The following is a 22,010-nucleotide window of genomic DNA, read 5'->3' as shown; positions in this document are numbered from 1 at the left end:
TGAGTAACAGAAATAGATGACAATGTTCTCAGATGAAAATGTTCTCACGTGGAGTACCCAGTGTTCGCAGCCGCCGCCAGCCTGCTACACAGCTCCCAAGGCAGTTAGGCTCTCTGTGTCCCATGAGCATTGCAAAGTCCTCCTCTTGCCCCACTGAGGTTGGACCGGCCATGGCTAAAGTATAAAGGCAGAAGGAGACCAAGGCACATAGAAATAGGAGGAGACAAACTTGAATTCCAGAACAATCTGGCAGGCCCAGAAGAACAGCCCAGTGTTATGCCTGCCACAGTACGTACTACAGCTGTCTGCCTCTGCGGAGACCACCCCACAGAGGCCCCTTACCTACAGGCGCATGTTGCTGTAGTTCAGCCGCACCCGCGGCAGACACTCTCTTCCGCCGGAGTTCATAGACCAACGAGAAAAATCACTGTTGGCAAATAAGTGTATTTGAATCCTGTGAGAACAATAGTAATATTAATACTTCCATTTGCTGCGATTCTAAACCGTGTTAGGAAGGGCATTTGAAAGACATGGTCTCCAATTACAATTCTATAAGATAAGTAATCCATTCCTTAGAAAATTAAATGCTAAAAAAAATCAAATGACTGAATTGCATTCACATAGTTACCCAGTTGCAGATGTTGTCTTTGAACCTATTATTTCTGACTCCCCCAAATTTTCACAACATCACTATGGGTTTCTTACCTAATAATGCTGTCAGGTACCATTTATTGAGCACGCATTGTGAAGCTGGTCTTCTAATGTCTGAGAAATTCACTTTACATATATTGTCATATTTAATAGCCAACGCAATCTTTAGTATTAGGTAATGTTATTTCTATTTTTAAAATTTCTTATAAAATGTTTGATGACCTAGGTAGTTAAGGTTGTCCATGTTACGGTGGTTATGAGGGATTTTTGTCTCCTCATTTTGCTCAAAGAATAGACTACAGTTAATGTTGTCTACATCTTGACAATTTTTTAAAATTATTTATTTCAAGTAATCTCTGCACCTGACATGGGGCTCGAGCTCATAACCTTGAGATCAAGAGTTGCACACTCCTCTGGCTGAGCCAGCTGGGCACTCCAATTCTTGACAATTCTGTAAGGCTTTCTAGAAATACCAGCTAACATTGTGTTCTTTGTGCATCTTTTACCCACAGGGAATAATGAATGCACTAAACTGATGATACCGATTGAGAGAATAAGTTTTGGAGTCATCCCAACCTGGTGTAGAATCTAGCTCTGTCACATAACCTACATGACCCTGAAGATACCATTTAATCTTTCTAAGCTTTCCATTTCCCCATTTGTAAATTATAGGTAATATTACCTAACTCATAAGTATTCTTATTGTGCAAATCAAATCAGACAATGTCCATAAAACACTTAGGACTGTACCTGGCATTGTACTAAGTGCAAAATAATTGGTAGTTGTAGTTATTTTACAACAGCGAGTAATCACATTTTATTGACTGCATCAGTTAGAATTCAATATAGCTACTTTTCACAGAAAAAAAAAATTCTCGCCTAAAGAAGAGAGACGTAAACTTCTCTCTCATGTAAAAACAGCACAGAACAGCTCCAAGACATATATGGTGACTCTGTGGTATTGTTAGGGAGACCGAGGATTTTATCTTTATTCTATCATCAAGGCAGTGACTTCCATTCTCAAGGTCAGCTCGTGGTCCAAGGTGACTTTTATGGCTTAAGCCAGCACATCTGAGTCTTGGACCTAAAGGAGAGAAAGCTTGAGATGGTTTCATTTGGGCTCCCTTCCCAAAGTCCCATACAACTCATTTGCTTCTACTTTTTGCTTCTACTTCTACTTTTTTTAGGTCTATGACCTTAGTTCTATTTAGGTCTATGACATGATCTTAGTTACATGACCACACTCTGCTACAAGAAAACTGAGAAATGTTCTTTTTTATTCCAGGAAAAATTATGCCCTGCTAAAGGCATCAAGATTTGTTTCTAAGGAGAAAGAGAAAGATGGATGTTGGTGGAAGCAGCTGACAGTCTCTGCGATGCTGGTAAGAATGATAGTTCCCTGATCAGAGTGTGTCAGGGCTGATGGAATATTAGCGATCCGTTAGTTCCATCATTTCATTTTAGAGATAAGTAAACTCTCATGCAGGGAGATAATAGGCCATATGAGGGATTGTATGGTGAACCAGTGGCAGAGCCCAAATAGCACTCAGATCTCTGATTTCCAGGTGGTCCAATGTACTTTCTGTCAAATCTGCTTTTAGAGAGGTATAATCTAAGTCTTTATATTAAGGCTTCTGGTTCTCGTTTTGTCCTTCACATTGGTTAATAGCCAGTCACAAGTCAACGTAGAACATATTTGCCATTAAAAATAATAATTTGTAATCACTAACAGCCATTTTACCAAAGGAAATAAATACAATCTTGTCAGTTGCTTCATAGATAGTATTTTCACACTCTTAATTATTTAATTGTTTTTAAATTTTTCTTCTGAGTCCATTTCATTATCATTTCAGTCTAAAAGTTATCCTATGAAAGGGCACTTGGGTGGCTCAGTTGGTTAAGTGTCTGCCTTTGGCTCAGGTCATAATCTCAGAGTCCTGGGCTCGAGCCCTACATCAGGCTCTCTGCTCAGCAGGCAGTCTGCTTCTCCCTCTCCCTCCATGTGCTCTCTCTCTCTCTCACTGTCTCTCTCAAATAAATAAATTAAGAAAATAAGAATAACATAAAATTTATCCTATGAAGATTTTCCCTTCCTGAGGTTATGACTCATGGAAATATTATAGGTCTGTCATTTGCAAGCTTGTATTTTTATTAAAGGAAACATGGCTCTATCTCATTTAAACTAAAATCAGTGTAATACTAGAGTGCCATTTGATATCTCTGCACTCCTGAGGACCCTTTTAATAGGCTTTTAAAGGACCTTTTATTTCTATAAATATGAAGCTATGTGTATTGCTAAAAGCACCCTAGAACAGGGACACAAGCAGTGAAAGATTAGAATTGTTTAGTCCAGGCCAGTGATTTTTATATGAATCCTAAATTAGAGTGAATTCTCTAGCTCCTAATTAAAGAGGTTTTAATCTCAGGTGAAGAATAAAAAGCACAAAAGAACATGTGGCATAAAGAAAGAAATGGTAATTATTTAGTTGGGAGGAAGCTGTGTTGGAAAAAAAATCTGTGTAGTCGCATTAACTTGCTATACCTTCCAGGCATGATTTCAAAGGGAGACATAAGAATTCCCTTCTGCTCTCTAGAACCTGAATTTACCTCAATCATAGATTTCTTTGAAAATTATTTAGTAGGGAATTCCAAATTTTAGTAATATGTCTTCTCATGGAAGATGTTGATTGATCCTAAGTTGGTAAATGAAAGAAAAAAGACAAAAAGACAACAGGCTATAAATACAACGTAGAAAAAGATCATTTTGTTTAAATCAGATACATAAGAATGTATATTTTAAAAATTCTAGAAGGATATATATAGAGAAAGATATTAATAGTAGTTATCTTGGGCAGTGAAATTATGAGAATTTTTCCTTTTCTATTTTCATTGTCTATTTATTTTATATTTAATATCTACTGTTTTCTAAGAGGAAAAAATGTTTATATTTTAATTTTAAGAGACATACCCAATGATGAACAACTGATTTTGAAAGAAAGAGTTTAATTCCCAAATGCACAGTTTCATGAATGAACTAAATTCATCCAAGGACAGATTTAGGTTGTATAGAAAGAATATCTATATGCACTCAAAAAAAGTATGGCTTCATTTATCCAATGAAACATTTACCCCTTCTAAAGTGTCAGAATTTGCCTACTCCTATTTTTCCAGAATTCAAAGGAAAAAAACAAAAGGCTCTTTATTTTTCAGATGTCCACATGATGGTACTCTTACTTTTACTGTGGTATGTTGAGGAACAAATAAAAATTAGAAAAGTACTAAATTCATATGAATTTATTAGTGTTTAAAACTGAATTTACATTCTGTTATATTTGAAAAATGGTAGCACAAGTAATTGACATAATTGACACATATTACTTATTCTATCTATAAACAATGACAGTGTTCTTGGCACATAATTATTGATACTAATTCCAAACACCCAGAGACCTGAAATCATAGTTTTGGAACGTCTGGTATATCCACTTGGATCCTTGCCGTCCCCAGCATGTGTTCATCCTGAATTATCTGCATCTTAATTAAGAAAAAGCCATTTTTCCCAGAAATAAGTCTCCTCCTTATACCAACATTCCCCATCGGCCCGTGCTTTCTCTTACCTACCTGCCTCCCCTCTCGGCCGGGAAGCAGGAGATGGTGATCAGAGGTGGAGATCCAGAAAGAGCCAAAAATCAGGGCATTGAATGAAAGAACAGAGAGTATTGGGTGATGTCCCAAGCAGTACGGATCAAATGGAAGTGCTGACCTTGTACTTCAAAGCCCTTCTCCTGGGTGTTTCGCAGTGTGCTGTGCCCTTGAGCTGCCTCAATCATTGACTGCATACAGTCTTCATTGCAGGCACTGTGCTTCAAATCCTTTTGTGTTTTTGTCCTTTCTACATGTGTAACAGAAATATAGCTTGAGTACAGACTGTGTTCCCTCTGTGTCCATTTCTGGTCAAATGTGATAAACTGAGAGCAGAGCCTTATAGAAGTCTATACCCATTGAGCTGAGAACCTTCTTAGAAAATAACTCAGCTCTTTAGGACTCAAGCACTTTGTCAGGTGTGGAAGATGCACAGAACTACCTCTGTGAAGTTTGTTTGAATACATGGTCAAGGATCCTTCTAAGACAGAACTTATCCTACAGCTTTGTGAGCTGACTGGCCACAATTCTTGGGAGATTCAAAAATGAGTAATGATTGAGTATTATCTCAGTTCAATTTATTCCAAGCCCACGTTCAAAGGCAAAAGAGAACTGTGAGTCAAAGGTGAAAACCCTGAATCCTGAAATCGCTATAAATCATTGGGGCACAGTAGAGGTACTTCAAAAGCCTCTCAAGGAGATGATGACTCAAAGAGAAGCAAAGCAAAGCAGCAGATGAATCAAGCAAAGATCAGAGTGCCCGGGGGCAAACAGATGATGATACAGAAATGTAGACTCTGTGCTTGCAATTTAGATTTATTGGTTTCTGAAACAACTTACTAAGTCTTAAGGCACCAAAAGGAAAGTGAGAGTTGATATACCCACCCGAATATGACTGAGCCGCTCTGTGGCCAGCCTGCTTGCCAAGAGTGTAGCTGGCTGATGGTAACCATTCTCTTGTCATTTCTCACTTGTGAAAAGCTAAGGATGCTGCACAGGGCAAATAAAGCATAGGTTCCCAAACCCCTCAGATGTTGTACCTTTTCTTTTTATACTTCTTATCTGTTAAAATAGTACCAAAAAAAAAATTACTCTTAAATTATGCTAATTTCCTTCCCTGGGCAATTCCTGGGCTTCATCATTCTGAATGTCTGTCTCCTTTGATTAAATGATTCCAGTAATTTATTGTACTTTATAGGGATATTTTATCAGAGAATCTGGCTTCTCCTCTTGGTTTATTCATCATCTTATCCATGATCTGCATAAGTGGGCAGGATACCAGGTGCCAGGACCCAGGCTGGATCATTTCCTCCTAAGGACTGGCTGCCGAACATTGTACTGAGAGAAACACCTTGTCTAGTTCCCACAGACAGGCTTATGGAGAGCCCAGCCAGACCCACAGATCCCTAGTTGGTTTCCCCTGGAAACTTTCCAGAAGTTTTGAGTGAGACTTTCATCAACCCCAGGCCTATCCCTTCCAAATACCTTCCTTGGAATTATGGGAGTAAAATATCCAGAGGCAAATGTGCTATGTGAGACATCCAAATCCTTGATAGGGATTTTATCAGGAAAGAACAAAATCCAGAATAGGCTCCAACACCAGGTTAGTTTTCTACTGCTGCTATAAGAAATCGCCACACACTTAATGGCTTAAAACAGGGTAAATACATTATCTTACAGTTTTGAAAGTCAAGTCCAAAATCAGTCTCACCCGACTAAAGACAATGGGTCAGCAGAGGCTCTAGGGGTATTTCCTCGCCTTTTCCCACTTCTAAAAGCCATCTACATTCCCTGGCAGGTAGCCCCTCCTCCATCTTCAAAGGAGTAGCATAGCATCTTGCTTTTGGCATCAGGGTACCTTCCTTTTCTGTAATCAAATCTCCCTCTCCCTCTTTCTTGTAAAGACCCTGTGATGACATTTAGGTCCTACCAGGATCATCTCTCTATATGGAGATCCTTAACTTTTATCATATTGGCAAAGTCCCTTTTGCCATAGGAGGTCATTCACAAGTCTCTGGGATTAAAATGTGGCCATTTCTGGAAGGATTATATTCAGTCCAGCACACCCAGCAAATAAGGATATTTATGGTTTTACTAGGCAAGGTTCTTCAAGAAACATAACCAATAGGATATATATAAAATACGTATTAATTAATACTATATTAAATACCTGAAAATCTTATATTAAATCCTTTTAGACATATAATATATAAATATTATAATTATATATAATTACATCTCTTATGTTAATTCTTTCTAGATACATAATTTATAAGTATAGTCATATATTATTAAAATATATTTGTAGAAAGAGATTTAATGTAGGGTATTGGCTCACCCGTTATGGAGGCTGAGAAATTTCACAATCTACCATCTGTGAACTGAAGACCCAGGAGAGCCAGCAGTGTAGTTTGGGAGCCTGAAAGCTGGAGAGCTGATTGTGGATCATGTAGACTCTAGCTAGAGTGTGAAAGCCTGAGAACCAGGAGTGCTGTAGGCAAATATAGGCTCAGTTCAGTCATTCAGGCAGAGAACAAATCCAACTTTCCGCTACATTATTGTTCTATTCAGCCTTCAATGAATTGAATGACACCTACTCACACTGGAGGGCTAGAAGTTGGGGGAGCCGGGGGAGGGCGGGGAATCTGTTCTGTTCAGCCCATGTATTCAAATGCTAATCTCTTCTGGAAAATCCTAACAGACCCCAAAAAATGTTTGAGCAGCTATTTGGGCTTCCCTCTTCCCAGTCAAGTTGATACACTAAATTAACCATCATAATAGTACAAGATATTTTATATTCTAATAGATATTTTATATTCCATAGATATACAGCATATGATTCTTGGGCTGCAAAAGAGCCTATATTTTACTGTTAATGGGAAGAAAATAGACAAATTTTTGTCACCTGCACATGATTTTTCCTTTGGATTTACAGTGCTTACACTGATTAATGGAACTGGTAGACTAATTTCAATCTTTACTTAAAATATTCCTGAGTTAACCAAATTAATTGTTTGTCTACCTTTTTCTTATTTTGTCATGTAACAAGGATCTGTCCTACTCTAATTGTATTAAATTAGTTCTGAATTATTAAAATCCAAATGGACTTGTGGCCATTGACTTCTGTTATGCAAAAATCTATAATTCATAAAGCATCTGCTTCTGTAGGTTGGTGGTGGCAGTTGTTGGCTATATAACACAAACCCCAAAGGATTATCAAATACATAGAGGAATTTGTGGCACATCACACATTTCAGGTTTGTTAATGAAAATGGGATGTAAAGGAAGGGAATTAATACATTTTTCTCAATGGAGACTATTATTCAATATTATAAAACCAACTAATCAACATTTATGTAATTGAGAATTTTTATTACATCCTGAAAGGCAAAAGCTTTTAGTCTATGAAAAATTTATAAAGGCCTTTAAAGCATCTTCCTTTAAAGCCAAACTAACCATAACTGTTATTTGTAGTCAATACTAAAAACCTTTTAAAAAAAAAAAAAAGCCGCCAAAAAAAAAAAAAAAAAAGGCAGCCAACTCATCAGATAGTGGAATGTGGTACAAAGAATTTTAGATGTATGGGAAAAACATCCTAGTATTTTAGCTCTAATTATGTGACTTCTAAGTTGTGTCCATTGAAGTAAATAGTTTGATTTCTCTGAGCCTCAGTTTCCATATTTATAAAATATGAATTATATTGTCTCTCTCAAAAGATTATTGCAATCAGTAAATGAAACCGCATATGCTGTCTTGTGAAATGCTATAGAAAAACTAAGACGTTATTGTGAAGGGCCTACCATGAACTATGGTTCAAAAATAAATATGTTGTTAATAATATGTATATATATATATATTTGGTAGTTTAAAGCATTGGTATCCTGAGGACATCTCTAAACTCACTATATTTGTAGGGTTATTATTAGTACTTTATCATCTAAAAAAATACCAACTTCTAGAAAATGTGCCAAAGTAGCTAAGGTGAATGACATTTAACTTGGCCATTTTATTTGGGGTAAAAGTGGTCTGAAGAGTAGTTACAAAGATATTTATGTGACTAAAAGTTAGAATAGTGGAAAAACCTAAGGAAAAAAACCACAGTTTAAGCCATTGAAATCTACATTTTTATTTATTACAAATGTAATGTCTTCATTTAACATGTATTTCATGAGCAGACTATCCAATGCCAATTTCTAAAATATGAAAAAATAATAACAGTAAGCATTATAAACCCTGAAAAATTGGATTGTTACTTGGATTTAGCCCCATGGCTCCCTGAGACCTGTGACCTGTGCTGCCTTAGCTTACCTTTATCCAGGAGCCAAAAGGTTATTGCTGCTACAGATGGGCTTCCAGGCCTCTACCCCAGTGCCAGAGCCTGTGTACCTTCTGATTGGCCCGTGCCTGTGCTGCCCCAGGTGTTCCATGTTCAAAATATCTGCTCACATGTAGACCAACTACTGTCCCTGGGCTGTGTCCAGAGGTCTGCCTTCCAGACCATGGACAGATCCAGATACCTAACTGCATACACCTTTTCCAATTTTCCATGAATCTGTGATTTCTGTTCATTACCATCCCATTAGGGGCATTATGCATAGCAGCCAGTCACTAAATATTTATTGTGAAATCATTTCCATATGTCCTACTTTTAAATAAATAGTCTTAGCTCCTTTGCTTTTACACTCAGATACTATGTTTTACACATTGGTAATAACTTATCTGTAGTGTTTCCTACCCCTAGAATCTTTATATTTATTTACATTCTTTTCAGATGAGCAAATTAAATTCATAAATAATTTTTCCTAGTCACAAACCCCAATCTGAATATACTGTAGATTGCTGTGTTCTAACAAAGAAAGTATAACCTAGAATCGCTTACTTATTCATAACAAAGCTAATATTAGTTATAAAAAAATGCACATGCTCCATTTATTAATCTCCTCAGAGGTAAACACTATTAATACTTTTATCATATGCTTTCTAACAATTTTCAACATAAAAATCAAAACTTATTATATATGTTGTTCTACATGTTGCATTTTTCCCTGACAACTTTTTGTGAACCTCTTTTCACATCAGTACAACTAAAGTCCTACTGACAGTCATTTAGATAATCCGATTACAAAAACGTTTTTTAAATATCCTTCAATAGTCATCTTTAGAGTGATTGAAAGGGGTGCCTGGGTGGCTGGATCTGTTAAGTGTCTGCCTTCAGCTCAGGCCATGATCTTGGAGTCCCGGGATCCAGCCCACCATCAGGCTTCCCGATCAATGGGAAATCTGCTTCTCCTCTCCTTCTCTTCCTACTCCTGCTGATGCTCATCTCTCACTCTCTCTTTAAAAACTCAAAAAAATTAAGTGATTGACAAGAATGGTAAAATATTAATACACAAATATTTAAATTGTTCTCTAACCATGCTTTATTAGTTAGCCTAGATAATGTTTATTTTGCCCCACTAAAGGCTCTTGCTCTAAAGCAACACAATACGGAAAACATGCTAAATTTATTTAAGCTTGTTGAAAATCTAGTGATAGGGTACACGAATTTCAAGAACCATTCTGGAAATAAATCACAGATATTCCTGAATGCCAGATTAAAAACCCCAATCTACATGGTGACTTTAAAACAATTACATAATGCACAAGGAACTCAGCAAATATTCATAGAGAGCCTAGCTTGTGCTGAGTACTTTTCTCTGGTGTTTAGATAAGATTCTCTGTCCTTGCATATTTCACCATCTAACAGAGACCATAATCCATTGGATGGATATTTAATTTCTGATAGATGGGGAGGATACTATATTAGAGGTGTCACCTAGTGTTTAAGAACCCAGAAAAGAGGTGTCTAGCCCACCCAGAGAGCACAGAGAAGATGCCTCAGACAATGAGGATGAAATGAGGCCAAGGAGGGAAGGATGGGAAAATGGGCTAGAAGAATGGGGAAATACTCAAAGGCCCAGAGAAAACAAAAATCATGGTATATTCAGGACCCTGAAAGCAGTTAGCATGGGGATTTGAAAATATTAAGAGAAAAATCAAAGGATGAGACTAGAAAGGGAAGAAGGAACTACCACTATTCCCTGTAAGTTATGAATACAAATACTTCTTTGGGAAAGTAAAAACTTATTAAAATAAGATTTATGCATTATAATATTATTAGCAATATCTTTCTCTCATGCAAATAAATGGGATTTAAATGATGCATTACTAAAACCCATAGACTTGATTAAGGAAGAGGAAATGAACTCTCTTAAACTGATAATGTGATCTAAAAAATATTTTGGAGAACAATCTAAACCTATATGGCAAGAGTACTGTGATCTAAAAAATATTTTGGAGAACAATCTAACCCTATATGGCAAGAGTACTTGACAGCTCTCCCACCCTTTTATCCAAATGAATATTTCTAGGAACTTGACATGGGGTATAATCATGTTCTGATATGCTTAAATTTTACATAATTAAAAAGAAACTAATAAGATTTAAATACACAAATGTTCATCAAAGAATTAATTACTCATAATAACCACCCCAAAAAAGGAAACTATGTAAATAACCAAATAGAGAGTTTAAAAAATAATTATGTTATTTAATATATTTAATACCTCCATTAAATGCATTATATTTAAAAGTATCAAATTTTACAATAATATGTACTATTTAATTTTAATTTGATGGTAATAAATACAAAAATTTTGATAAGATTAAATATAAAAAACAATATAAAATATAAAACATAAATATATATTTGTATATCTTAAAGGATTTATACAAAAATAAGGAGTAGTTATTTTTCAGGGATAATTTTTTTATTCTTTCTCTTTTCTCTGTATTTTCCTAATTTTCTACAATGAATATGTATTAATTTCTTAATTAGAAAAAAATCTTCTAAAATTGAAATAAAGAACACACAGATAGATAGATATCCAATGTACCAAAAATGAATTCCACCTTACTAAAATAAATTCTCTGTTAGTCAATGCCTTTATTGTGTATCAGCTCTGTGGACCGAACAAGGTCATTACCTACGTGCCATTCATCAAAATGAATGTTTAAAACACCTTTCTATTTAATACTATCTCAAAGGGATTTGGCAAAATGCCTGCTCGAATGCATTATTAAATACGTCCATGAGGATGCTGGTCTGATTTTATAAGTCGACTTCAGAAGACAATGGAGGCAGGCACCACAACATTCTCAGGTGAATTATAACCAATTTGCTTCCAGTCAATGGTACTTTGATGACCCTTCTATAAACTATGTCAATACAATCACTCTAGTGGATCTCCATCATCAGATTTGACTCATGGGGAAAATATCGTTTAAATATTTTCAATTCCTGTGGCCATTTTGTTTGTTTAAATAGAGATTTTTCAACCCCTGAGAAAAGAGCTCTTATCATCTAGGGCTCTCAATGACCACCAATGCTTTAATCACCACTTTAAATGTTTTTCAATTAATTAGATAAAATTAGTGTGCCAGCTTCAGCTAAACTGGCCCTGTAATATAACCTTTGTCAGAGAAGATGCCTTGAGAAAAATAAGCATAATAACCACATGTTGGGTGGCACCAGGTTCCAAGGACTTAGTAGACACTATCCCTCCTCAGGATGAACTCACACATCAGTGTTTATGTCAGACCCAGTGGGAACTCATACAGCAGATGGCTCTTCTAAAGGGCAAGGAACTGGAAATTCACTGGGGAGCCATGAAGATCCAAGGCTGATATAATGTGATACAAGGGGAACTAGGCAATCAGTTGAGTTGGAAATGAATTTGAACATCCTGAGAGAATTTTCAGAAACTTAAATGTTATTGCATTTATCCATGAAAACATAAAGTACATTTTCTTATCTTTGGTCTCCTCCTCCTTATCCATTCATGATATTCATTTAGCTTTCTACTAATTTTATCAGTGCTCTAAGAATTCCACTATTTTAGAAGCTGCTTTATCTTCCTAATCTTATTTGACTGTGAAATACTCCCCTACTGTGAAAGAATTTTGTGGAATTCTTTACTAAAATGTGAATTATTTTTGAGGTGTTTCAGTAATTTCATGGATGGAGTCTAAAATGCACCTGGGGTTGTTATAAATCAAGGATGGGAATTACCACAGTATATAGCAGTGCAGTGGTTACATGGAATAGAAATGTGATGCCCAAATCAAGTGTCTCTGCAAGGAATAACACCTTATTTGATTGTATGTTTTCATTTTATAGAAGAATATTGCAAGATTCCAAATTGGGTATAAAATGACAAATTGTTACATGACTACTTTTATCTGTAAGACAAGGGAGTTGAATAAAATTATTTCCAAGTCCCCTTCCATTTTTAAAATACCATGATTTTACCTTTTTTTACCCACAACATGACAGTAATGGCTGCCCAATGCCATGACAGCACTCCCAAGAATGCTTTTTAATGGCCACAGACTGTCAACTATCATTTTCCATGTCAATGGCCCAGAAAAAGTCTTGAGGTCCATTTGGAACTTATAAAAGTGGGGCACTAGAAGCAGAGACAAAACACAGTTTTCCTTTTGGAAGTTACTTTAGAGATGGTTTTTATCTGAATGACTAGAGGAGCCATATCTTAATGGAGTCTCAATATTTTGGCCAAACCACAAAGACTTCCATCATCCTTACAAACAGAAGTGAATGATTAGAGTAACGATGACCCATCTTCAGAAAGTAAAATGTATCTCAAGATATTCCTGAAAAGTTGTCTCCACAGAGTGAAGCTGCAACATGAATGTTTTTTTCAGTGATGGCAGAGGAACAACATTCTTCTCCTCTGCAAGTATTCATTTGTCTTGTAATATTTTCTGGAAAATGGAGAAGCTTTTTGAAGCTAGAAGGGAGTGAAAGGACAGAGGAGAAACTGGGAAGTATTAGATGAGTCCTGCATCTGAAGGATGCTGTAAGAGTGTCCTGAAGATGTCATGAGGCTCTGAGCACAAGTATTGCACTGGGGACAAAAATAAAAGTACTGTTTTGATGCCCAAGTGACTTCACAGGGACCAGCCACACAGAAACAGGACAGAAGCATCATAAAGTAGAGGCTTAGGATTTGGGGACAGCAAACTTCCAAGAAGCATCTGGAAGAAAAGAACACTAAGAGCTATGTTCCTGAGTAAATTGCTCCTCACTGGGGATTCTTGATATCATTTGGGAAGGGATTGGCCCCAAAGCTCTGCCTGGGCAGGTGGGCATTTGCAACTAAGTAGTATTAACATGATCACATTCTACTTGCAAAATAATGGTCAGAACATTGGTACTAAGTAGTAACTGAATTTCAGAAGCAATTTAAAGTAATTTTTACTCTGCATGAGGCTACAAATACCCTTTATATTGGTGAGTAAAGAGATGAAATTTGAAGCCAAATTAAAATTCTTTTTGCAGAGTGAGCTAAACTGAAGTTTTAAAGTAGGAACATAGATTATTATTTATGTGCAAATAGTATTGTTAAATGTTAAGGAAGTGCTTGCTGTCCCTCATCATTAACTATGAAATTGGACAAGCCAATTGAGCTCTCTGTCCTCAGCTTTTTATTACAAAAATAGAGAAATAAATATTGTGATAATGTGATCCTCGAAACTTCCTTTGGTTCTATGTTTCAAATATTCCATGATTCCATCAACTGTTTCTAAGAACACACACACACACAGATACACACACACAAAGATATATATATATACTCAAATACATATGATAACTTATACATGTATAATCAAAAAGGGGTTGGTAGGGGAACCTGGGTGGCTCAATCTATTAAGCACCGAACTCCTGATTTTGGCTCAGGTCATGAATTCAGGTTCATGAGAGCGAGCTTCACGACAGGTTCCATGCTGAGCATGGAGCCTGCTTAAGATCCTCTCTCTCCCTCTCCCCCTACCTGCCTCTGTCTACATGCTCGTTCTTTCCCTCTCTCTCTCTCTCTCAAAAAAAAAAGGGAAGGGCGGTAATTTGAAAGTTTAGTCCCTTGATTCTTGGTTACTTTTACTTTTGATGTCTTGCATCAACAGTTATATTTATCAATCTCCCTGGAGAACTAGTAAATTCCTATTACAGTTTGTCTGACCCTTGACTTCTCAAAAAGGATATCAATCAACATGCCCCATTGCAGACATTTAAAAAAATCAATGCCTTAATGTTCTGAGTTTAGTCTTCATTTTTAAATATGACCTCCATATAGACTCCATAGAAGTATAAGAACTTTCTTATTTCAAGCCTATTTGAATTTTGCAGTCTCATCCTCTATACCATAGTCACAAATTAAGACTGAAGACTTTGCCTTCTCTATATAGTCTTCCAGGTAAAAGAGAAAAGGAACCCAAACACTGCGCTCCTTCAGGGGGACACTGGCCCCTGAATGGACTCAGAAAATCTTTTTTGTTTATTCACACATTCAGCACAAATCACTTTGATAAAATTATTGTTTCTGGTCTATGCTAGCTTATTCATGCAGCATTGAAGCATACTGAGTCTCACTGAAAATGAAATCTTAATTTGCTTCACTAATGGAACTCATTTTATTTCTTTTAAGCTCTGCCTTTGATTATTACCTTGTGACACAGGAAAAGCAGTGATAAAACACTTTAATTGATGACACCTCCATGATATTTGTTATACCTGCTACAAAGTAATTAGTTATTCGACTATAATAACTGCTTATTAAAATGAAATGCAATAAATACTAGAAAATCTGTAAGACAATTTAGCTACTTAGGAAAGCTATGGTCCGTTAAGCTACCAAGAGCAAAGATCTATCTGTCTCTGTATGTGATCTGCAATGTAGTCCCATGTTATTTTTTAATTCTGTGTTGTGCTACTCTCAGTTCAGTTATTAGCAAACAGGTGTCCTCATTATACAAAAAGTATAAATGGCCATAAACAACTCCCCTGATGGCAGAGAAGCCAAAGACTCCGTTCTCATGGACAATCACTCTGTCATGGAGATGATCATTCAACCTCAGCCTGAGTGGGAAAGGTCTGCTTTCCTGTACTTAATGCCTGCCTGGGGAATAGATTTGACTTTGGAGACTTCCAGGAGTATTAAAGATAAATTCTGTCTACAATGAATAATTCCAAGGCTCACACAAGCCACATCCTCTGGCTGCCTCTGCTCGTGTTCCTTGGTGGGCTGCAGACGAGAAGTACATGCTGGTTGCAGGGGAGAAGATGGTGCTCGCCTTAGCCACAGGTAGCTGAACTACAAGTGGAGGGAAAACAATACATTTTAATAAGCAAAGAAGGCAGCAGGCAAACTGTTTGTCTCTGTGTTTCAAAGAAAATTGACTTCTAAAAGGGGGAAAGGAAAATCTACTTTTGAACTGTTTTTGGACCGTCTAGAAATTACATGATCAAAATGAGAGAAAGCACAAAAGGGGGTTCAAGGAAACAGGTTTGTTTTCCCTCTGTCCCCGTTTTCTGAAGTCATGTCACCTGCCCAGCTCACTTACTGTCTGGATCCCATACTTTCTAGTTTCTTTGTGTTTACAATTTTAATGATAATAATTACCTCACAAGGGCTGCTATAAGTCCTGCTAGGAGAGCTTGATGACTTTGGAGAAAAGTTCTCTCTCTCTCTCTCTCTCTCTCTCTCTCTCACACACACACACACACACACACACACATTGCTTATTCATCTTCTTAGCCCAAATGTCAATAATTTATATTTTAACAAAATCTATGCAATGTTTGTGCATAGCTGGTGTTTCAGATATGTAACAGGCTGGTTATACGTTAACTAGATATTCAACAGCAGCCCATCTGTACTCTGTAAACATGCTCAGATTGATTTGTATAACTTGTCTTTGTAGAATATATTCTACAGGTAGACTAACTTACATGTTAATACTTCTGAAATTCTTTATGAAAAGACTCGTGTGGGGGAAGTGTAGGATCGGGTCTGTGTGAGCCCGCTGAAAACCCATATGTAAGTGCTTGTGTCTTATTTTTTTCCCTAGTAAAACCTCTTTGGTACATACTACAGAAGAAGAATTTATGAAGGACCTTTCTTGATTAACCTTGCTCAGTGAACAGAGATTGGTCCTGTTCCTCAGCTCAAAAATAACAAGAACTAGATTTAAAGTACATAATTGGGATTAAAAGTGTACACTTCCTAAATAAATTTGGCTTTCTAGGAGTAATGCTCAATAAGCTCAAGCTTATATTAATGTGCTGAGAAAATTGAAACTTTCAGACCCCTTATATTTTTAGCAATTAACTGGATTAGAGCAAGCATCCTTATCCCACCCTCCCCTATCCCCACAGTCCCCCCAAATCACCAATATCACAAGATTGAGAGGGAGCCAGAATTCATGGATAGGTTTAAGGGACTCAATAAAATTCTGAAATTATAGGCTGATATTTTTTTTTCTTACCTTTATGTATATTAGGACTCTTGTCTGCAAACAACAGAAACCAGTTCTGGTGAACTTATGTAGGAAAGGAATTTACTGGGCGGATATTGTATAGTTCACTGAATTTACTAGAACAATGTAGAATCTAGAAATCACTTATAAAAACAAGGGACACTAAGCATCCAAAACGATAGTGAAAATCACACCACAGGAAGGGACTGATTAGGACCCCACTGCTACAATATACAACACTTCCCCCACTGATCTGGAACATTGAATGTTGCCCCCACTGTGCCTCCAGAATAAATGCAAAGTTATCCCGGTCTAGCTCCAGATTCAAAGTCCCAGGTCTAGGTACATGATTCAATGCAGGGCTTAGGGTAAAAGCCAGCATTCTATCTATGTAGTCTCTCAGAGAGTGCAGTGGGACTATGCGGACTCTCAGTTCCATGTTGCTGATGGGGCTTGATTGCTACAAAAACTGGCATAATGGGTAATTACCTGCAGGAGACACTGAACATGGAAGAGAAGAAAAGAGGAGAGGAGAAGAGAAAGGAGAGGAGAGGAGAGGAGAGGAGAGGAGAGGAGAGGAGGGGAGGGGAGGGGAGGGGAGGGGAGGGGAGGGGAGGGGAGGGGGAAGAAATAAAGAAAAAAAGAGAGAAGGAGGGAGGGAGAGAGAGAGAGGGAAGGAGGGAGAGAGAGAGGGAGGGAGAGAGGGAAGGAGGAAGGAAGGAGGAAGGAGGGAAGGAAGGAAGGAAGGAAGGAAGGAAGGAAGGAAGGAAGGAAGGAAGGAAGGAAGGAAGGAAGGAAGGAAGGAAGGAAGGAAGGAAGACTACTGGGAAAATTGGGAAGACTGGTCATAGCTATTATCAGATTCTTGTAAGAACCAATTATCCAACCAGGCTAAGAATCACTACATTGTATAGAGTTGTGGAAGGAATGATTCACCTCCAGAAGGGACTAGAGACCCAAAGAGATTAAAAGATGACACATTGCCACACATTAGCAAGATCAGCACAAGGGTGAGAGTGCAGGGACTCCAAAAAGTGAAGCTGGTTTTGCTCAAACAAATTGAATCGTATTTATAGATTTTCAATTTGAAATTTATATCTCTCAATTACTTTTTGGTTTATGAAAACTGTCAAGTTCCTTCACTGGTCACCAGATAAAGAAAACTTGTTGGCAGACACAGAAAAGGTCTTCATCTTGAAGGAGAAAAAGTAAGGTTTTTAAAAACTGGATATTGTTACTTGCCTGCAAGTTACTCTTTCTTTCAAGACCATGTTAAAGCAGACAGAGCCACAGCACAGCAGGCCTCGCTTACCATGGGGGATACATTCCAAGATGCCCAGTGGATGCCTGAAACTGTCCCTACTTGCAAACCATATATATGTACACTGTGTTTTTTCCTCTACATACCTACCTATGATAAAGTTCAACTTACAAATCAGGCACAGAAAGTAATGAAGAAAAACAACTAATAATAAAATAAAACTATTATAAAAATATACTATAACACAAGTGATGTGAATGTCCAGTCTCTCCTTTATCTTATTGTACTGTACTCAGCCTTCTTCTTGTCCTGACCTGAGGTGGGAAAATGGCTACATGATAAGGTGAGGTGAGGTGAACAGCAGAGGCGTTGTGACGTAGTGTTAGGCAACTGTTGACCTTCTGTTGATTCATCAGGAGGGTCATCTGCCTCTAGGTTGTGACCGACCTCTGGTAACAGAAACTGCTGAAAGCAAGATCATGGATAAAGGGGGATTTCTGTATCCACTTGCTTCCAGGAGTGAAGATGCAATTTGTTTTCTGGGTCATAGGTGGTTCTTTTGTAAAATATTCTATCTTTAAATCAAAGTTTAAGTAAATGAGCTCAATGAAAGCTTGGCAGCAAATTCTTAGTCATTTACTTACAGAATTTCTCCTTTTTTCCCCTTCCGTTTCATGTTTTATTTTTTCCCTTCTTCCTTTCCTTCTTCCCTCCTTCTTTCCTTCCTTTCTTCTTTAGTATATTTAAGAAGTGCACAGAAACATGTATGTGTGTGTTTCTTCTACTCTCTCTACATCCACAGTGGCAACTGGTCACAGTTTGACCTTTCATTTATGAACTGATGTTTAGAACCTGAGAAAAAAATAAGTTTCTGAAAAATACCTTGATGTAAATAATAGTAGTAAACAGAGGAATAAAACTGACAGGCAAGTATAAAATTATATATCTTTATTAATCTTTATTCAAGTTTTTCAGAATGCTTTAACTGACCTATAAAATCCCATAAAGATCTGTAAAGTAGGGTCACCTTGATGGTTCAGTGGTTGAGCATCTGCCTTTGGCTCAAGTTGTAATCCTGGGGTCCTGGGATCGAGTTCTGCATCAGGCTCTCCACAGGGAGCCTGCTTCTCCTTCTGCCTTTGTCTCTGACTCTCTCTCTCTGTGTCTCTCATGAATAAATAAATAAGATCTTTTAAAAAAAGATCCGTGAAGTCAAAAATACAACGGTCCTCATTTTATGTATCAGAAAACCAAGGCAAAGGAAATAGTCTTTCTTTGGCAAAAATTGTTAAGCAGGGGGCTACAAAATAATAAACATAATAATAATGCAATTCAGGCCTCTAGACAAAGAACAAGCCAAAATCCTAGTGTAATTGTTTCAAATAGGTATTAAAGGAAATTAACAGGTTAGTATGAGAGTAGTGTGTATTTGGGAAGTTATCGTAGTCCCTTATTAGGTTCAGGAGGTAGCAGATCTGCTGGAAGCAGAAAATTTAAAGGAAAAGTCAAGATCTGAAAACATATCTTTGAGTAAGTATAAGGTAGTTCTTACGCATCACACCAAGGAGTTTGGCTCCGGGGAAGTAGTTTATCAAAGCAGTGTTTCGCAAAGCCGTGTCTGGGATTTCCATGAATAGATGACCTAGACACCAACAGGGAGAATAAAAAGGAAGCAGAAAAACTTATAGAGATAATACATGTAATACTAGTAATGCTAGTCATACTTCAAATTTATCACCTAAATTTACAAGTTAAACCAGTTCCCAAACTCAGATGTTCCAGTTGCAAATTATTGGCTCCTCTACCTATATATTATGTTATATACATTGTGTTAAAATAGGAGATAAATTCGAATTTGCACATGAGTCTGAGTTTAAAGTGACAACAGAGCATCATTTATTCAATAGTTGGGATAAAACTCAGAATAAAGGTAAGACTTAGAGATATACATTTCAGGGGAAATTAGGCAAGTAGAGTTTCTAGAGATAACATTCATCTACGCAGTGAAATAGGATTATAAATTACTTATTGAGGGAGGGAGATAGAGCTATTGGGTCCAATCATCCACATAAGTCTGGAACTTTCTCAAGCTTTTAAGCTTGGTGTAAGAATAAGGAGGATTGGGAGTGTGGGGAGGGTGAAGTGGATATTCCAGAATTGGCTCAATGGTCACAATTAAAGGTTAAGAGAAAAAGAAGTCTGTGGTGTTGATGTGAGGCCTTCCATGAATTGCTTAGCCAAGTGCTGAAGAATTTGAAATGGACCATATGCTGCTAGAGATGTGTCCATGCTATAATGTGACCAGGGACGAGGAACTCTTAGCACCATCACTGATCTACAGGTAATGCTGTTTAACTCTTAGCCACCTAGTGCACCCCATGGGGTCAGCACCTGGTTAATGACATCAACTCTGGAAGCTCACTTCTAGCTCTGAGTCACCCAAAACCTTAGATAGGTCTGTATGCACTGGAGCATCCAGAGTTCAAAGCATCAGATAATTTTCAATCAAAAGTTTAGCCTCACGGAGCATAAGGTTAACTGGAAGTCAGCTTTGCAAAATCCATAAAATAGAGTGAATAAAATAAAATGAGAATCATGAACATAGTAAGTAGTCACTGGAAAGGGAACTTATGTCCTCTATTATACATGATCCAGACTCTTACAAAGGAAAGAAAATGTAAGACTTGACCAAAAAAAATATATTTTGAAGAGAGAGTTTCAAGAGATTATTTTAAGTGCATATTACACTTTATCTATAAAGGACATTATCAGATATGCCATGAAAAATAGCTACTAATTTGGTCAGAATTATCCTCTTTAATTTTTTTGGTGACTGAAACACTAATAAAAGATACTAGAAAAATATAAGCCTGCTCTGAAGCAAACACATTAAGAGAAGACTTGGAATTTACTGGCCATCATCCTTAGTCCTGGTTCCAAGCATTGCAACTTTGCAGAAAAGCAAACATTTTTTCAGTGAGGCCGCAGGAAAAAATGGTGGGGAGACTCAAAATAGCATTTTTAATGTAATTGTTGAGGCACAGTAGAGTGATAAATTAAAAAAAGAAGAAGAAGAAATGAAAGAAACAAACCATATTTGCCAAGAATATATTCAGCAATAGTCACTTGAAATACAACCTGAGAGTCTGAATGCAATGCACTTAGCCACAGTCAGTTACTGCTAAGATCTTAGCTCGGTGTCTGTCCAATTAACTTAATATTTCCTTTAATTATGCCCACACCATTAAAAGGCATTCATTTTATGGACTGTGGGATGATAAAAAGGATGATTATTTTGCCCATATCTATGACGGCAGCTGAAGAAGTGCAGCCCTTCAGTTTTCTCACACACACAGTTCATAAATTCAAGAACAAAAAAGTCTGTGGCCCCGGCCCAGCCTTCCAAGCCGTGAGGCATGCAGTGAGGAAGTATTTTGACCACAAGACGGAAGCAGCACGGATGCTAGGAGACTGCAGACCTGCAGAAGGTGCATGGCCAACCCTACCTGCACCTCCATTTCCAGGAAACACATGTCATTGGAGCTGCTGTGGGCGACAGGACATGAACTCAGTGTGATCATGGAAGGAGTATTTCTCCTTCTTGGTAAACTGTACACACAACACACACACACACACACACACACACACACACACATACATACACTTTTCCTTTTTATTCAGTATGAAATAAGAAATATATTGAAAGGAAAGTGAACCTGTCCCTGGGGAAAGGCTCACAAGCTTGAATGAAATAACCAGTCAGCAAATGGCTAAACACTGGGTTTTTTTTAGTGGAAAATTTAATGGATTTCATATCGTGAAGCAAGATACATGGTAGAGGTTTGTGGGTTTTTGTTTCTTCTGAATGTAGTTGACAAAAATTCACTGATCCTTAATGGACATTCATTTGTCCAGGGACACAATCACAAACAAGACATAGTTTCTCTCCCTTAGCTTCCACTATAGAAAAGAACTATATTCAAGTTAAATTGCTGGTTCTCACAGACCCAGTAAAAGTTATTTTATTCTATTTTCTCTGTGAATAAATGAGAAGCAGAATAGTGTTGAATAACTTAGCATT

At 37.2% G+C, this 22,010-nt stretch overlaps 2 long non-coding RNA genes across 4 annotated transcripts in view; both read right to left on the bottom strand.

Moving 5' to 3' along the window:
* LOC140605487 (uncharacterized) overlaps window positions 1–4,467 on the bottom strand; it is a 40,298-nt gene extending 35,831 nt beyond the window's left edge. For 2 of the 3 annotated variants that reach the window (XR_012008134.1, XR_012008132.1), the window contains exons 1-2: window positions 4,269–4,467; window positions 343–454 (exon numbers count right to left, since the gene is read on the bottom strand). This is a non-coding gene — a long non-coding RNA (uncharacterized lncRNA). The remainder of the gene's footprint in view (window positions 1–342; window positions 455–4,268) is intronic. The other variant, XR_012008133.1, reaches the window with a different exon arrangement.
* A 715-nt stretch (window positions 4,468–5,182) lies between these two features.
* Window positions 5,183–18,215, bottom strand: LOC140605486 (uncharacterized). The gene is made up of 4 exons (XR_012008131.1): window positions 18,080–18,215; window positions 15,390–15,503; window positions 6,632–6,784; window positions 5,183–5,355 (listed from the first exon to the last, which is right to left on the bottom strand). It is a non-coding gene; the product is annotated as an uncharacterized lncRNA (long non-coding RNA).
* Window positions 18,216–22,010: the final 3,795 nt, after the last annotated feature.

This window comes from Canis lupus, chromosome 15 (genome assembly GCF_048164855.1).
Source record: "Canis lupus baileyi chromosome 15, mCanLup2.hap1, whole genome shotgun sequence".
Classification (NCBI taxonomy): Eukaryota; Metazoa; Chordata; class Mammalia; order Carnivora; family Canidae; genus Canis; species Canis lupus.
Note: the sequence above shows the minus strand (reverse complement) of the source record. Positions and strands in the feature narration are given on the sequence as shown.